The 15,396-nt window shown below is 37.5% G+C and overlaps 1 non-coding gene across 1 annotated transcript; it reads left to right on the top strand.

Moving 5' to 3' along the window:
- Positions 1-299: 299 nt before the first annotated feature.
- On the top strand, positions 300-403 carry LOC112712624 (small nucleolar RNA R71). The gene has a single exon (XR_003157848.1). It is a non-coding gene; the product is annotated as a small nucleolar RNA R71 (small nucleolar RNA).
- Positions 404-15,396: the final 14,993 nt, after the last annotated feature.

Below are 15,396 nucleotides of genomic sequence, written 5' to 3'. Positions count from 1 at the left end.
ATCCATTCAGACTTTGAGAGATCATGTTGACTTGCTGAGTCAACACTTTGTTCTGAGCCAATATGGCATTCAGAGCATCAATTTCAAGAACTCCTTTCTTCTGAGGTATTCCATTATTCACGGAATTCCTCTCAGAAGTGTACATGAATTGGTTGTTTGCAACCATGTCAATGAGTTCTTGAGCCTCTTCAGGCGTCTTCTTTAGGTGAATAGATCCACCTGCAGAATGGTCCAATGACATTTTCGAAAATTCAGACAGGCCATAATAGAATATATCTAATATGGTCCATTCTGAAAACATGTCAGATGGACATCTTTTGGTCAGCTGCTTGTATCTTTCCCAAGCTTCATAGAGGGATTCACCATCTTTTTGTTTGAAAGTTTGAACATCCACTCTCAGCTTGCTCAGCTTTTGAGGAGGAAAGAATTTATCCAAGAAGGCAGTGACCAGCTTATCCCAGGAGTCCAGGCTATCCTTAGGTTGTGAATCCAACCATATTCTAGCTCTGTCTCTTACAGCAAAAGGGAAAAGCATGAGTCTGTAGACTTCAGGATCAACTCCATTTGTCTTTACAGTCTCACAGATCTGCAAGAACTCAGTTAGAAACTGATAAGGATCTTCAGATGGAAGTCCATAAAACTTGCAGTTTTGTTGCATTAAGGCAACTAGCTGAGGTTTCAGCTCAAAGTTGTTGGCTCCAATGGAAGGAATGGAGATGCTTCTTCCATCAAACTTGGACGTTGGCTTTGTGAAGTCACCAAGCATTCTCCTTGCATTATTATTATTTTCGGCTGCCATCTCCTTCTCTTGTTCTAATATTTCTGAAAGGTTATCTTTAGATTGTTGTAACTTAGTTTTTCTTAATTTTCTCTTCAGAGTCCTTTCAGGTTCTGGATCAATTTCAACAAGAGTGCCTTTATCCTTGTTCCTGCTCATATGAAAGAGAAGAAAACAAGAAAAGAAAGAGGAATCCTCTATGTCATAGTATAGAGATTCCTTTATGTTAGTAGAAAAAGAAAGGGGAGAAGAAGGTAGAAGAGGGGATTCGGATATTAGGTGGAGAGGGGTGAAGAGAAGTGTTAGTAATTAAATAAATAAATAGAATAAGAAAAGAGAGGGAGAATTTCGAAAACAATTTTGAAAAAGGGGTTAGTAATTTTTGAAAATTAAAGATAAGATAAGATTAAAATTAAAATTTAAAACAAAAAGAATTTTTGAAAAAGAGATGAGATATTTTCGAAAATTAGAGAGGGGAAAGTAGTTAGGTGGTTTTGAAAAAGATAAGAAACAAACAAAAAGTCAAAGAGTTAGTTGAAAAAGATTTTAAAATCAAGTTTGAAAAGATAAGAAGATAAGAGGTTAGATACGATATTTTGAAATCAACTTTTGAAAAAGATAAAATTTTTGAAAAAGATAAGATAAAAGAAAAAAAAGATTTAATTTTTTTTAAACTTAACATTACTTACTTCACTAACAAGAAACTTCAAGATAAGATTCTAGAACTTAAAGATTGAACCTTTCTTAACAAGAAAGTAACAAATTTTAAATTTTTGAACCAATCACATTAATTGTTAGCTAATTTTCGAAAATATGATATAATGATAAGAGAAAGATTTTGAAAAATATTTTGAAAAAAAAAATTCGAAAATTAATAAGAAAAAAGGAAAAGATTTAATTTTTGAAAAAGTTTTGAAAAGATAAGATTTTTAAAATTGAAAATTTGACTTGACTTGTAAGAAACAACTAATTTTTAAAATTTTTGACTAAGTCGACTCAAATTTTCGAAAATTAGGAGATAAAAAAGGAAAAGATATTTTTTTTATTTTTGAATTTTTTTACGATGAGAGAGAAAAACACAAAAATGACCCAAAACATGAAAATTTTGGATCAAAACACAAGATGCATGCAAGAACACTATGAATGTCAAGATGAACACCAAGAACACTTTGAAGATCATGATGAACATCAAGAACAAAATTTTGAAAAAATTTTTGATGCAAAGAAAATATGCAAGACACCAAACTTAGAAATCTTTAATGCATGGACTCTAACAAACGAAAATTGCATATGAAAAACAACAAAAGACACAAAACAAGAAAACATCAAGATCAAACAAGAAGACTTGTCAAGAACAACTTGAAGATCATGAAGAACACCATCAATATATAAATTTTCGAAAAAATGCAAGAAAAATTTTAAAAGCATGCAATTGACACCAAACTTAAAAATCAACACAAGACTCAAACAAGAAACACAAAATATTTTTGATTTTTATGATTTTCTAATATTTTTGTATTTTTATTTTAATTTTTTCGAAAAACATGGTTAGAAAAACGAAAAAAAAAAAGAAAAATTTTGAAAAAGATTTTTGAAAAGAAAATTACCTAATCTGAGCAATAAGATGAACCGTCAGTTGTCCATACTCGAACAATCCCCGGCAACGGCGCCAAAAACTTGGTGGACGAAATTGTGATACAAGAGTTCCAGGCACTGTTAGAGAAGCTTTTTCTTTCCACAACTCCGTTCAACTTAACCAGCAAGTGTACTGGGTCATCCAAGTAATACCTTACGTGAGTAAGGGTCGATCCCACAGAGATTGTTGGTATGAAGCAAGCTATGGTCACCTTGTAAATCTCAGTTAGGCAGATTAAATTGGTTTATGGTGAGTTCGAAAATTAATAAATAAATAGAAAATAAAAAGGGATAGAAATACTTATGTAAAGCAATAGTGGGAATTTCAGATAAGTGTGTGAAGATGCTGTGCTCCTCTCGTATCTCTATTTTCTTATTACATTCATCCAATCCTTCCTACTCCTTTCCATGGCAAGCTGTATATAGGGCATCACCGTTGTCAATGGCTACATCTCATCCTCTCAGTGAAAACGTTCCTATGCTCTATCACAGCACGGCTAATCATCTGTCGGTTCTCAATCAGGTTGGAATAGAATCCCTTGATTCTTTTGCGCTTGTCATCACGCCCAGCCTTCAGGAGTTTGAAGCTCGTCACAGTCATTCAATCCCAGAATCCTACTCGGAATACCATAGACAAGGTTTAGACTTTCCAGATCCTCATCAATGCCGCCATCTATCTAGCTTATACCACGAAGATTCTGTTGGGGAATCTAAGAGATATGCGCCCGGCCTAGAGTAGAACGGAAGTGGTTGTCAGTCACGCGCGTTCATAGGTGAGAATGATGATGAGTGTCACGGATCATCACATTCATCAAAGTTAAGTGTAACGTATATCTTGGAATAAGAATAGAAGAGAATTGAATAGAAAGTAATAATAATTGTATTGAAACTTGAGGTACAGCAGAGCTCCACACCCTTAATCTATGGTGTGCAGAAATTCCACTGTTGAAAATACATAAGTAAAAGGTTCAGGCATGGCCGAATGGCCAGCCCCTGAATGATCAAAGGACCGAATGATCCAAGACTACAAAGTCACAAGATTAAACTGTCAAAAGATGTCTAATACAATAGTGACTTATCCTATTTATACTAGACTAGCTACTAGGGTTTACATGAGTAAGTAATTGATGCATAAATCCACTTCCGGGGCCCACTTGGTGTATGTTTGGGCTGAGCCTGATCTATCCACGAGCTGAGGCTTTACTTGGAGTTGAACTCCAAGTTATAACGTGTTTTGGGCGTTCAACTCCGGATCATGACGTGTTTCTGGCGTTTAACTCCAGACAGCAGCATGTACTTGGCGTTCAACACCAAGTTACATCGTCAATTTCCAAATAAAGTATGAACTATTATATATTGCTGGAAAGCTCTGGATGTCTACTTTCCAACGCCGTTAAGCGCGCGCCATTTGGAGTTCTGTAGCTCCAGAAAATCCATTTCGAGTGCAGGAAGGTCAGATTCCAACAGCATCAGCAGTCCTTTTGTCAGCCTTTTTCAGAGTTTTGCTCAAGTCCCTCAATTTCAGCCAGAAATTACCTGAAATCATAGAAAAACACACAAACTCATAGTAAAGTCCAGAAATGTGAATTTAACATGAAAACTAATGAAAACATCCCTAAAAGTAGCTTGAACTTACTAAAAACTACCTAAAAACAATGCCAAAAAGCGTATAAATTATCCGCTCATCAGGAGCTCACAACTGAATTATCATGGTTGGAAGAATACTAAATTGTATGGGATAGGAAGCTGTTTGGATGCCTTAGTGAGAATTCAGATTGCTTACCACCCAGATGGAATCATGATGATCCACTTCAAGACGGGTGTAGATACAAGATTTGGGATCCGGGCATACATGCGGATCAACTTTGGGAGCTCAAAGTTTGTGGAGAACCCCCCCCCTCCAGGCTTGGCATATTTTCTTGAGAATGATGAAGATTATTGGAAATCCAAGCATTGGTGGCAGTTCCAGGTTGAGTTCAAGCACAAGCCACCATGACAAGGAGCTCACCAAATGTCCATCTTAAGGACTTTAACTAAAGGTGCTAGGTGGGAGACAACCCACCATGGTATACTCATTCTTTTTCAGTCTTAGTTTTATTTTGTTTTGTTTTATTCTTATTTTCATTTTTTTCTATTTTTTTCATAAGTGTTCATCCATAATTTCTGCATATTCACCTGCATTTGCATTTGCATTCTGCATAAAAAAAAGAAGAGAGGGAAAAGCACGCAACCACGTCACTGATGCGTCCGCGTCAAGGAAGACTTAACGAAAAAAGAGCATTTAACAGAAAGTCGTGCGATAGCTTGGCTGGAGGTGTATCTTAGGCACAAACACGCCCACGCGACCGCGTAACTGACGCATTCGCGTCGTTTGCGAAATAGCCTCCACACGCGTCCGCGTCACCCACGCGAACGCGTGGCCCTGTAAAATCGACGTAAATTGGTGTATGCCAGTAAGTTGTGATGGAGCGGGGCTGGAACTATGCTAGAAGCACAAGCCCTACCACGCGAACGCGTGCCCCACGCGTCCGCGTCATTTTCAAAATATGACCACTTACACGATCGCGTAAATTACGCGAACTCGTCACCCTAAATGTTGGCAAATATGCGAATTAAACAAAAAGTTGTGCATACGCGAGGTTGCTCTGGCGCCACTATCGCAATTCACGTCACGCGTTCGCGTGACCAACGCATCTGCATCACTTCAAAATCATGCCAATCGCGCGAACACGTGCTCCACGCGTCCGTGTCACATGCGACGCACAGTTTATCTAGATCAGCGCCAACTATCTTATCTTTTCTTCCCCAATCCTAATTTTTCCTTCCTCTTTTCTTACTTACTTATTATCTTTCATTTTATTTTACTTAATTTGTTTGCATATTTTTATTCATTGCATTTTAACTTTATGCATGTTTATATTTTCTTTTCTAAATTTATTATTTTTCCATTAGTGTTAAATTTTCTTATTCAACTGTTGTATCTTTTCTGGTATTATTTTGGTGTTTAGTGACTTGTTTTCCAATGTTCGGTGATATTATTTTTCTGTCAATGTCAATCTTTTACGACAACTGTATTCCTTTTGCATTGACATGAACTTACACTGTCTTTCAATACCCACACTCTTCCTCTTTGTTGCAATGTTTGCACTGCTGATATGCCATTTGCTTCTATTGTTTTCTTAATTGCATGTTGTGGCTACCATGTACTTGAGATCCTCATTATTTAGCATTAACCTAACCATATTTTATTTGTTTTCTATCTTTGTTTTTGGGTTACGTTTCTTCCCTTTTCTCTTCTTTCAGGATGGCCACCGAGAAGAGAACCGGAAGACATCTAAATAGGGAGACAAACAAGTCCATCTGCATAATCCTCAGAGAAAAGCACCAGTTGGAGCCACCCATCCACTTGTACATCTTAGCATGCACCGAGGACGGTGCAATCTTTAAGTGTAAGGAGGTTGATACCGATCTCCATGGGTTAGTTATTCTCTTCTCAACACCAATGTCTTATTTTCTTTATTAGTTCATTGTTGCATTGCATAATAGATTTCATGTGTAGTTGATTGTTTGCATTTAAGTATGACTTGGTTGAAAAATAATGAGTTTCTTTCTAGGACCCTATTTTTGAAAATTTCACTAATTTAAATTATAATTTTTTTGTGTTAAATTTGTTTGAAGTTGTATTTGGAACATGATTTTTGAGCCAAAGAACACACAACATGTGAGATTTTGAGCCTAATTATATGTTTTCACTATTTAACCATGATTTTTATTCTTGTATGTTTTCTTCTCTATGATTGCAATCTTTACTTTGTTCCATTCTATATGTCGATTATTTAGTGTATTTACATGTTTGCATATGATTGAGGGCATTACTTGTTTTCGCTCACTTATCCCAAATAAACCTACCTTTTACGTCACCCTTGTTAGCCCCCTTGGGTCTTTTAATCCCCTTATGTTCTATAACCACATTACTAGCCTTAAGTAGAAAAATAATTAAATACCCCAATTGAATCTTTGGTTTGCTTAAGATAGAGATTGTGCATCAAATAAGTATGGAAAAATTGTGGGAATATGGGTTAATGGGAATATATCACATGTTTCTAATTTATTTGAATATTGGGAATTTGGGAACCTACTCATGAAAAACCAAAATAATTAAATAATGGAAAATCCATGTGGATTGATAAGTTATGTTTATTTCTCTACATAAAAAAAATTCAAAAATATTCAATAAATAAGTAAATAAATAAGGGGACAAAAATACCCCAATGCTAAGCTTTAATAGAAAGATCAATGCACATGTGACAAAGAAATATAAAAAATTTGGTACATGAGTATGTGATACAAAAGTGGGAATTATGCGTAGCTAGGTGTGATTTTTAGAATTACATAGAGTATGTGTGTGTGTTAGGTAAGAGCTTAGGTTAGTCAAAGATTCATATTATAGCTCACTTGGCCATACATATATCCTTACCTTTACCTCAGCCCCATTATAACCCTGAAAAGACCTCATGATGTTTGATTGGTATGCTAAATATTTGTTGATTGGTTAAATGAAGAACAAGGTTGAGAAAGCATGACTAGGGAAGAGTAGAGTGATTAACCCTAGACACTTGAGAGTTAGAGTGATATACATTACTAGTAAGGGTTCAGTGCTTGATTCTATGTTCCCTGCTTTCATGAGCTATCTTCTTACAATTTTACTTGTTTTCACTGTATAATTTGAATTAGTGGAATTTGGTTTGTATTTGTCTTGGAGAACCTGTTTGCTTTTAACCAAGTGGATAGAGACGTCATAGCATATAGTTGCATTCACATTAATAGGTTGCATTGCATGAGTCTTGTTTTTTCCTACTCATTTATTTTATCTCCTTGAGCTAAGCATGAGGACATGCTAACGTTTAAGTGTGGGGAGGTTGATAAACCATTATTTTATGATTTATATTGTGTTTAATTGAGTGGTTTTATCAAGTCTTTACCCATTTATTCATATGACTAGCATGTATTTACAATTCCTTCCCAAAATTGTTCCATGGTTGAAAACCTGCTTCCTAGAGATCTTTTTATTGTGTATTTTAATTATCCTTTATACCATTCGATGCTGTGATCTGTGTGTTAAGTGTTTCAGACTTCATAGGGCAGGAATGACTTAGAAAATGGAGAGGAAGCTTGCAAAAAGGGAAGGAGCACAAGAAATAAAGGAGACAACCAGCGAACAGCGACGCACACGCATGGCTGACGCGTGCGCGCGATTTGGACAAAATCACAGTGATGAGCGGATATTTTATACGCTTTTTGGGGGTAATTTCATGTAGATTTTAGCATGTTTTAATTAGTTTTTAGTAGAATATTATTAGTTTTTAGGCAAAAATCATATTTCTGGACTTTACTATGAGTTTGTGTGTTTCTCTGTGATTTTAGGTATTTTCTGGCTGAAATTGAGGGAGCTGAGCAAAAATCTGAGTTAGGCTGAAAAAGGACTGCTGATGTTGTTGGATCCTGACCTCCCTGCACTCGGAATGGAATTTTTAGAGCAACAGGAGTCCAATTGACGCGCTCTCAATTGGGTTGGAAAGTAGACATCCAGGGCATTCCAGCAATATATAATAGTCCATACTTTGCGCGAAGATAGACGACGTAAACTGGTGTTCAATGCCAGTTCTATGTTGCAGTCTGGCATCCAGCGCCAGAAACAAGTTACAAGTTGGAGTTCAACGCCAGAAACAGGTTACAACCTAGCTTTGAACGCCCAAAACAGCCCAAACACGTGAGAAGCTTAAGTCTCAGCCCCAGCACACACCAAGTGGGCCCCAGAAATGGATTTTTGCACTATCTATCATAGTTTACTCATTTTCTGTAAACCTAGGTTATTAGTTTACTATTTAAACAACTTTTAGAGACTTAATTTGTATCTCATGACATTTTCAGATCTGAATTTTATACACTTTGACGGCATGAGTCTCTAAACTCCATTGTTGGGGGTGAGGAGCTCTGCAGCATCTCAATGAATTAATGCAATTGTTTCTATTTCTCCATTCAAACGTGTGTGTGTTCCTATCTAAGATGTTCATTCGCGCTTAATTGTGAAGGAGGTGATGATCCGTGACACTCATCACCTTCCTCAATCCATGAACGTGTGCTTGACAAACACCTCTGTTCTACATCAGATTGAATGAGCATCTCTTAGCTTCCTTAGTCAGAATCTTCGTGGTATAAGCTAGAACTGATGGCAGCCACTCTTGAGGATTAAGAAAGTCTAAACCTTGTCTGTGGTATTCCGAGTAGGATTCAAGGATTGAATGGCTGTGACGCGCTTCAAACTCGCGATTGCTGGGCGTGATGACAAACGCAAAAGGATCAATGGATCCTATTCCAACATGATCGAGAACCAACAGCTGATTAACCGTGCTGTGACAGAGCATCTGGACCGTTTTCACTGAGAGGATGGGAAGTAGCCACTGACAATGGTGACACCCTACATACAGCTTGCCATGGATGGAACTTTACAAACAATTGAGTTGAATATTACATTGCAGAAATTCAGAGGACAAAGCATCTCCAAAACTCCAACATATCCTCCATTAATAAAGTAACAATTACTTATTCCAAACACTTTTACTTCTTACAATTAAATCCAAATAATCTTATTGGCATCCTGACTAAGATTAATAAAATAAACATAGCTTGCTTCAAACCAATAATCTCCGTAGGATCGACCCTTACTCACGTAAGGTATTACTTGGACGACCCAGTGCACTTGCTGGTTAGTTGTACGGATTGCAAATTCGTGCACCAAGTTTTTGGCGCCGTTGCCGGGGATTGTTCGAGTTTGAACAACCAAAGGTTTATTTTATTTCTTAGATTAGGAAGATTTTGGCAATTGGGTCAGAGTCTTTTATTTTCTTTTCAAAAATATTATTTTTCTTTATTAATTTTTAATTTTTCTTTGAGTCTAGTGTCTTGTTATAAGTTTGGTGTTAATTGCATATTTTATATTTTTCTTTTAAATTTTCGAATTTCTTTTCTTTGATCTTTAAGTTGTTCTTGTTTATTTTTCTTGTTTGATTTTTAGTTTTTCTTGTTCTGTGCCTTTTCTTGTTTTTTCTTGTTCTTTTCCAAAGCTTTAGTCTTCCAAAAGGAATAATCCAAATATACCTATTCAAAACAAGTGTTACATTTATAACTCAGTTGGTTAGAGCGTTGGCTTATGTTCTTGGCAATTGGGTATCTTCTTTTTAAAATCTTTTTCAAAAATAATTTTTCTTGATTTAATCATGTGCCAAACTTTAAGTTTGGTGTTTTCTTGCTAATTTTGATATAATTTTCGAAAATTATTTTGATTTCTAAAAAAATTTTTAAGTTTAGTGTTCTTCCTTTTGTTCTTGGTGTTCTTGTGAGTCTTCAAAGTGTTCTTGAGTCTTCTTTGTGTTTTGATCTTAAAATTTTTAAGTTTGGTGTTCCTTGGTGTTTTCCCTCCAAAATTTTCGAAAATAAGGAGCATTAGATCTAAAAATTTTAAGTCTTGTGTCTTTTATGTGTTTTTCTCTTTCATCATAAAATTCAAAATTCAAAAAAAATATCTTTTCTAACTGGTTTTAAACTATATTTTCGAAATTTTTTTCAGATTTCAATTTCAAAATTTTTTAAATATTTATTTTAATTGTTAATTTTCTTTCTTTATTTATTTTACTTTTATTTTTATTTCGGTTTTTATTTTATTTTATTTTATTATTTCAAAAATCAATTTTCTTTATATAATAAATTAAATAAAATAAACAATATCAACATCTATACCATCTCCCTTGCTCCATCATGGAACTAAGTGGAAATGAACGGTCCAGGAGGACTCTGGGGTCATATGCTAACCCCACTACTGCTTCATATGGGAGTAGTATCTGTATACCCTCCATTGGAGTTAGTAGCTTTGAGTTGAATCCTCAGCTCATTATCATAGTGCAGCAAAGCTGCCAGTATCCGGTCTTCCACATGAAGAACCTACAGAGTTTCTGGCACAATTTTTACAAATTGCTGACACAGTGCATGATAAGGAAGTAAATCAGGATGTCTACAGATTACTACTGTTTCCATTTGCTGTAAAAGATCAAGCTAAGAGGTGGTTAAATAACCAACCTAAGAACAGCATAAAGATATGGAAACAGTTGTCAGAAAAATTCCTAAAACACTATTTTCCTCCAAAACGGATGACACAGCTAAGGCTAAGCATCCAAGGCTTCAAACAAGGAGATAATGAATCCCTTTATGATGCCTGGGAGAGATACAGAGAGATGCTAAGAAAATGCCCCTCTGAGATGTTTTCAGAGTGGGTGTAATTAGACATCTTCTACTATGGCTTACAGAAAAAGCTCAGATTTCTCTAGATCACTCAGCTGGTGGATCTATACATATGAGAAAAACAATTGAAGAAGCTCAAGAGCTTATTGATACAGTTGCCAGAAATCAGTATCTGTACCTAAGCAGTGAATCTTCCATGAAAGAAGAAGCTAAAACAGTAACTGCTGAACTCAGTCCTGTAGATCAGGCTAATGAATTCAATCAGCAATTAGACTTTCTAACTCAGCAGCTAGCCGAATTCAAGGAAATACTACAGGAAACAAGAATGGCTAACAGGAATATGGAAGTATAGTTAAAGCAAACAGAAAAGCAACTGTCAAAACAAATAACAGAAGAATGCCAAGCAGTTCAATTAAGAAGTGGGAAAACATTAAATACCTCACTTCAAAGCAGCAGGAAGCTAAGAAATGAACAAATGGCTACTCAAAATCCCTCTGAGGACAATCAGAGCCCAGAGAGGAATAAGGCCGGCGCTGAACGCTCAGACCATGCTCATTCCTGGCGTTCAACGCCAGAAACAAGCATGAATCCGGCGTTGAACGCCCAAGGGAAGCACAGTTCTGGCATTCAGACGCCAGTAACAGATAAGGAGTTGGCGTCTAACGCCACTCCAGCTTCCACCCCTGGCATTCAAACGCCAGTGGGGGATCAGTCACATACAAGTGCTGATAACAACCCTTCTAAAAAGGCTTCCCAACCCACTTCTACAGGTAATAAACCTGCAGCAACTAAGGTTGAGGAATACAATGCCAAAATGCCTTATCCTCAAAAACTCCGCCAAGCAGAACAGGATAAGCAATTTGCCCGCTTTGCAGACTATCTCAGGACTCTTGAAATAAAGATTCCGTTTGCAAAAGCACTTGAGCAAATACCCTCTTATGCCAAGTTCATGAAAGAGATCTTAAGTCATAAAAAGGATTGGAGGGAAACTGAAAAAGTTTACCTCACTGAAGAATGCAGTGCAGTTATCCTAAAAAGCTTACCTGAGAAGCTTAAGGATCGCGGAAGTTTTATGATACCATGCACATTAGAGGGTACTTGTACCAAGCAGGCTCTATGTGATCTTGGGGCAAGTATCAACTTAATACCTGCATCTATTATCACAAAGCTTGGTTTGACTGAAGAAGTCAAACCAACCCGGATATGTCTTCAACTTGCTGATGGCTCCATTAAATACCCATCAGGCATGATTGAAGACATGATTGTCAAGGTTGGGCCATTTGCCTTTCCTACTGACCTTGTGGTGCTGGAAATGGAGGAACACAAGAGTGCAACTCTCATTCTAGGAAGACCTTTCCTAGCAACTGGCTGAACCCTCATTGACATCCAAAAAGGGGAAGTAACCTTGAGAGTCAATGAGGAGGAGTTCAAGTTGAATGTTGTCAAAGCCATGCAACATCCAGACACCCCAAATGACTGCATGAGTGTTGATATCATTGACTCTTTGGTAAGAGAGGTCAATATGGCTGAGAGTCTCGAATCAGAGCTAGAGGACATCTTTAAAGATGTTCAGCCTGATTTGGAGGAATCAGAGAGAATAATAGAACCTCTGAAAATCCCTCAGGAAGAGGAGAAACCTCCCAAACCCGAGCTCAAATCATTACCACCATCCCTAAAATATGCATTTCTAGGAGAAGATGATACCTTTCCTGTAATCATAAGCTCTACCTTAGAGCCACAGGAAGAGGAAGCACTAATTCAAGTGCTAAATACACACAAGACAGCTCTTGGGTGGTCCATCAGTGATCTTAAGGGAATTAGCCCAGCTAGATACATGCACAAGATCCTATTGGAGGGTGATGCCAAGCCAGTGGTCCAACCACAAAGGCGGCTGAATCCAGCCATGAAGGAAGTGGTGCAGAAGGAGGTCATTAAATTATTAGAGGCTGGGATTATTTATCCTATTTCTGACAGCCCCTGGGTAAGCCCTATCCAAGTCATCCCTAAGAAGGGAGGCATGACAGTGGTTCATAATGAAAAAAATGAACTGGTTCCTACAAGAACAGTTACAGGGTGGCGTATGTGTATTGATTATAGAAGGCTCAATACAGCCACCAGAAAGGATCATTTTCCTTTACCATTCATAGACCAAATGCTAGAAAGACTAGCAGGTCATGAATACTACTGCTTCCTAGATGGATATTCAGGTTATAATCAAATTGCAGTAGATCCCCAGGTTCAAGAGAAAACAGCATTCACATGTCCATCTGGAGTATTTGCATACAGAAGGATGCCATTTGGCATGTGCAATGCACCTGCAACCTTTCAGAGGTGTATGCTCTCAATTTTCTCTGATATGGTGGAAAAATTTCTGGAAGTTTTCATGGATGACTTTTCAGTATTTGGAGACTCATTCAGCTCCTGTCTTGACCATCTAGCACTTGTTCTAAAGAGATGCCAAGTGACTAACCTGGTTTTAAACAGGGAGAAGTGTCATTTTATGGTAACTGAAGGAATTGTCCTTGGGCACAAAATTTTGAACAAGGGAATAGAGGTGGATCAAGCTAAGGTAGAGGTAATTGAAAAATTACCACCACCTGCCAATGTTAAGGCAATCAGAAGCTTTCTGGGGCATGCAGGATTCTATAGGAGGTTTATAAAGGATTTTTCAAAAATCGCCAAACCTCTGAGCAACCTGCTAGCTGCTGACACGCCATTTATCTTTGATAAAGAGTGTCTGTAGGCATTTGAGACTCTGAAAACTAAATTGGTCACAACACCAATCATCTCTGCACCAAACTGGACATTGCCATTTGAACTAATGTGTGATGCCAGTGACTATGCCATTGGTGCAGTGTTGGGACAGAGGCATGACAAGCTTCTGCACATCATTTACTATGCCAGTCGTGTTTTAAATGACGCACAGAAGAATTACACAACTACAGAAAAAGAGCTGCTTACAGTGGTTTACGCCATTGACAAATTCAGATCCTATTTAGTAGGATCAAAAGTGAGTGTGTACACTGATCATGCTGCAAGAGTTTGATATAGAAATAAGAGACAGAAAAGGGACAGAGAATCAGGTAGCAGACCACCTGTCCCGAATAAAACCAGTAGAAGGGGCGTCCATCCCTCTTACTGAGATCTCTGAAAACTTTCCGGATGAGCAACTCTTTGCCATCCAGGAAGTGCCATGGTTTGCAGACATTGCAAACTACAAGGCAGTGAGATTCATACCCAAAGAATACAGTAGGCAGCAATCAAAGAAGCTGATCACGGATGCAAAGTATTATCTTTGGGATGAGCCGTATCTCTTTAAGAGATGTGCAGACGGAGTAATCCGTAGATGTGTGCCTAAAGAAGAAGCGCAGAAGATTCTATGGCATTGCCATGGATCCCAATATGGAGGACATTTTGGAAGTGAGCGAACAGCCACAAGAGTCCTCCAATGTGGCTTCTACTGGCCTACTCTCTATAAAGATTCCCGAGTGTTTGTACTTAATTGTGATAGTTGCCAAAGATCTAGTAATCTGCCTCACAGTTATGCCATGCCTCAACAAGGGATCTTGGAGATTGAGTTGTTTGATGTATGGGGTATTGACTTCATAGGACCTTTCCCACCATCATACTCAAATACTTATATTCTGGTGGCAGTGGATTATATATCCAAATGGGTGGAAGCTATTGCAACACCTACTAATGACACTAAAACAGTGTTAAAATTCTTCCAGAAACACATCTTCAGCAGATTTGGTACCCCTAGAGTATTAATCAGTGATGGGGGCACTCATTTCTGAAATAAACAGCTTTACTCTGCTTTGGTTCGTTATGGAGTTAGCCACAGGGTAGCCACTCCATATCATCCACAGACAAATGGTCAAGCTGAAGTCTCTAATAGAGAACTTAAAAGAATCCTGGAACAAACTGTAATTAACCGTAGAAAGGATTGGACAAGAAGTTTAGATGATGCTCTGTGGGCATACAGAACAGCATTCAAGACCCCTATAGGGACCTCTCCATACCAGCTTGTGTATGGAAAGGCATGTCACTTGCCAGTGGAACTGGAACATAAGACCTACTGGGAAACCAGGTCCCTGAACCTTGATGCCAAGTTAGCTGGAGAAAAATGATTGCTTTAGTTAAATGAGCTAGAGGAATTTAGACTCAATGCTTTTGAGAATGCAAAAATTTACAAAGAGAAAGCAAAAAGATGGCATGATAAGAAATTGTCATCCAGAGTCTTTGAGCCGGGGCAGAAAGTTCTGTTATTTAATTCTAGGCTCAAATTATTCCTCGGGAAATTAAAATCCCGGTGGAGAGGTCCATATGTAATTACAAGTGTATCACCATATGGATACGTAGAGCTTCAGGATAATGACTCTAACAAAAAGTTCATTGTTAATGGACAGAGAGTTAAACATTATCTTGAAAGCAATTTTGAGCAAGAATGCTCAAAACTGAGACTTAATTAAAGCTCAGTAATAGTCCAGCTAACGACATTAAAGAAGCGCTTGCTGGGAGGCAACCCAGCCATTCACAAAATTTAATTTTATTTGTTTTTGTTAATTAATTGATTTTTACAGGTATATGTCAAAGTATCTTCAAGGTAAAAAAGCAATTGATTGAATTCACAGAGTTACAGGGGAATTTGGAAGCTCACTGGCGTGAAAAAGCCAGTAAGAAATGTT

Source organism: Arachis hypogaea, chromosome 1 (assembly GCF_003086295.3).
Source record: "Arachis hypogaea cultivar Tifrunner chromosome 1, arahy.Tifrunner.gnm2.J5K5, whole genome shotgun sequence".
In the NCBI taxonomy this organism is placed as follows: domain Eukaryota; kingdom Viridiplantae; phylum Streptophyta; class Magnoliopsida; order Fabales; family Fabaceae; genus Arachis; species Arachis hypogaea.
Note: the sequence above shows the minus strand (reverse complement) of the source record. Positions and strands in the feature narration are given on the sequence as shown.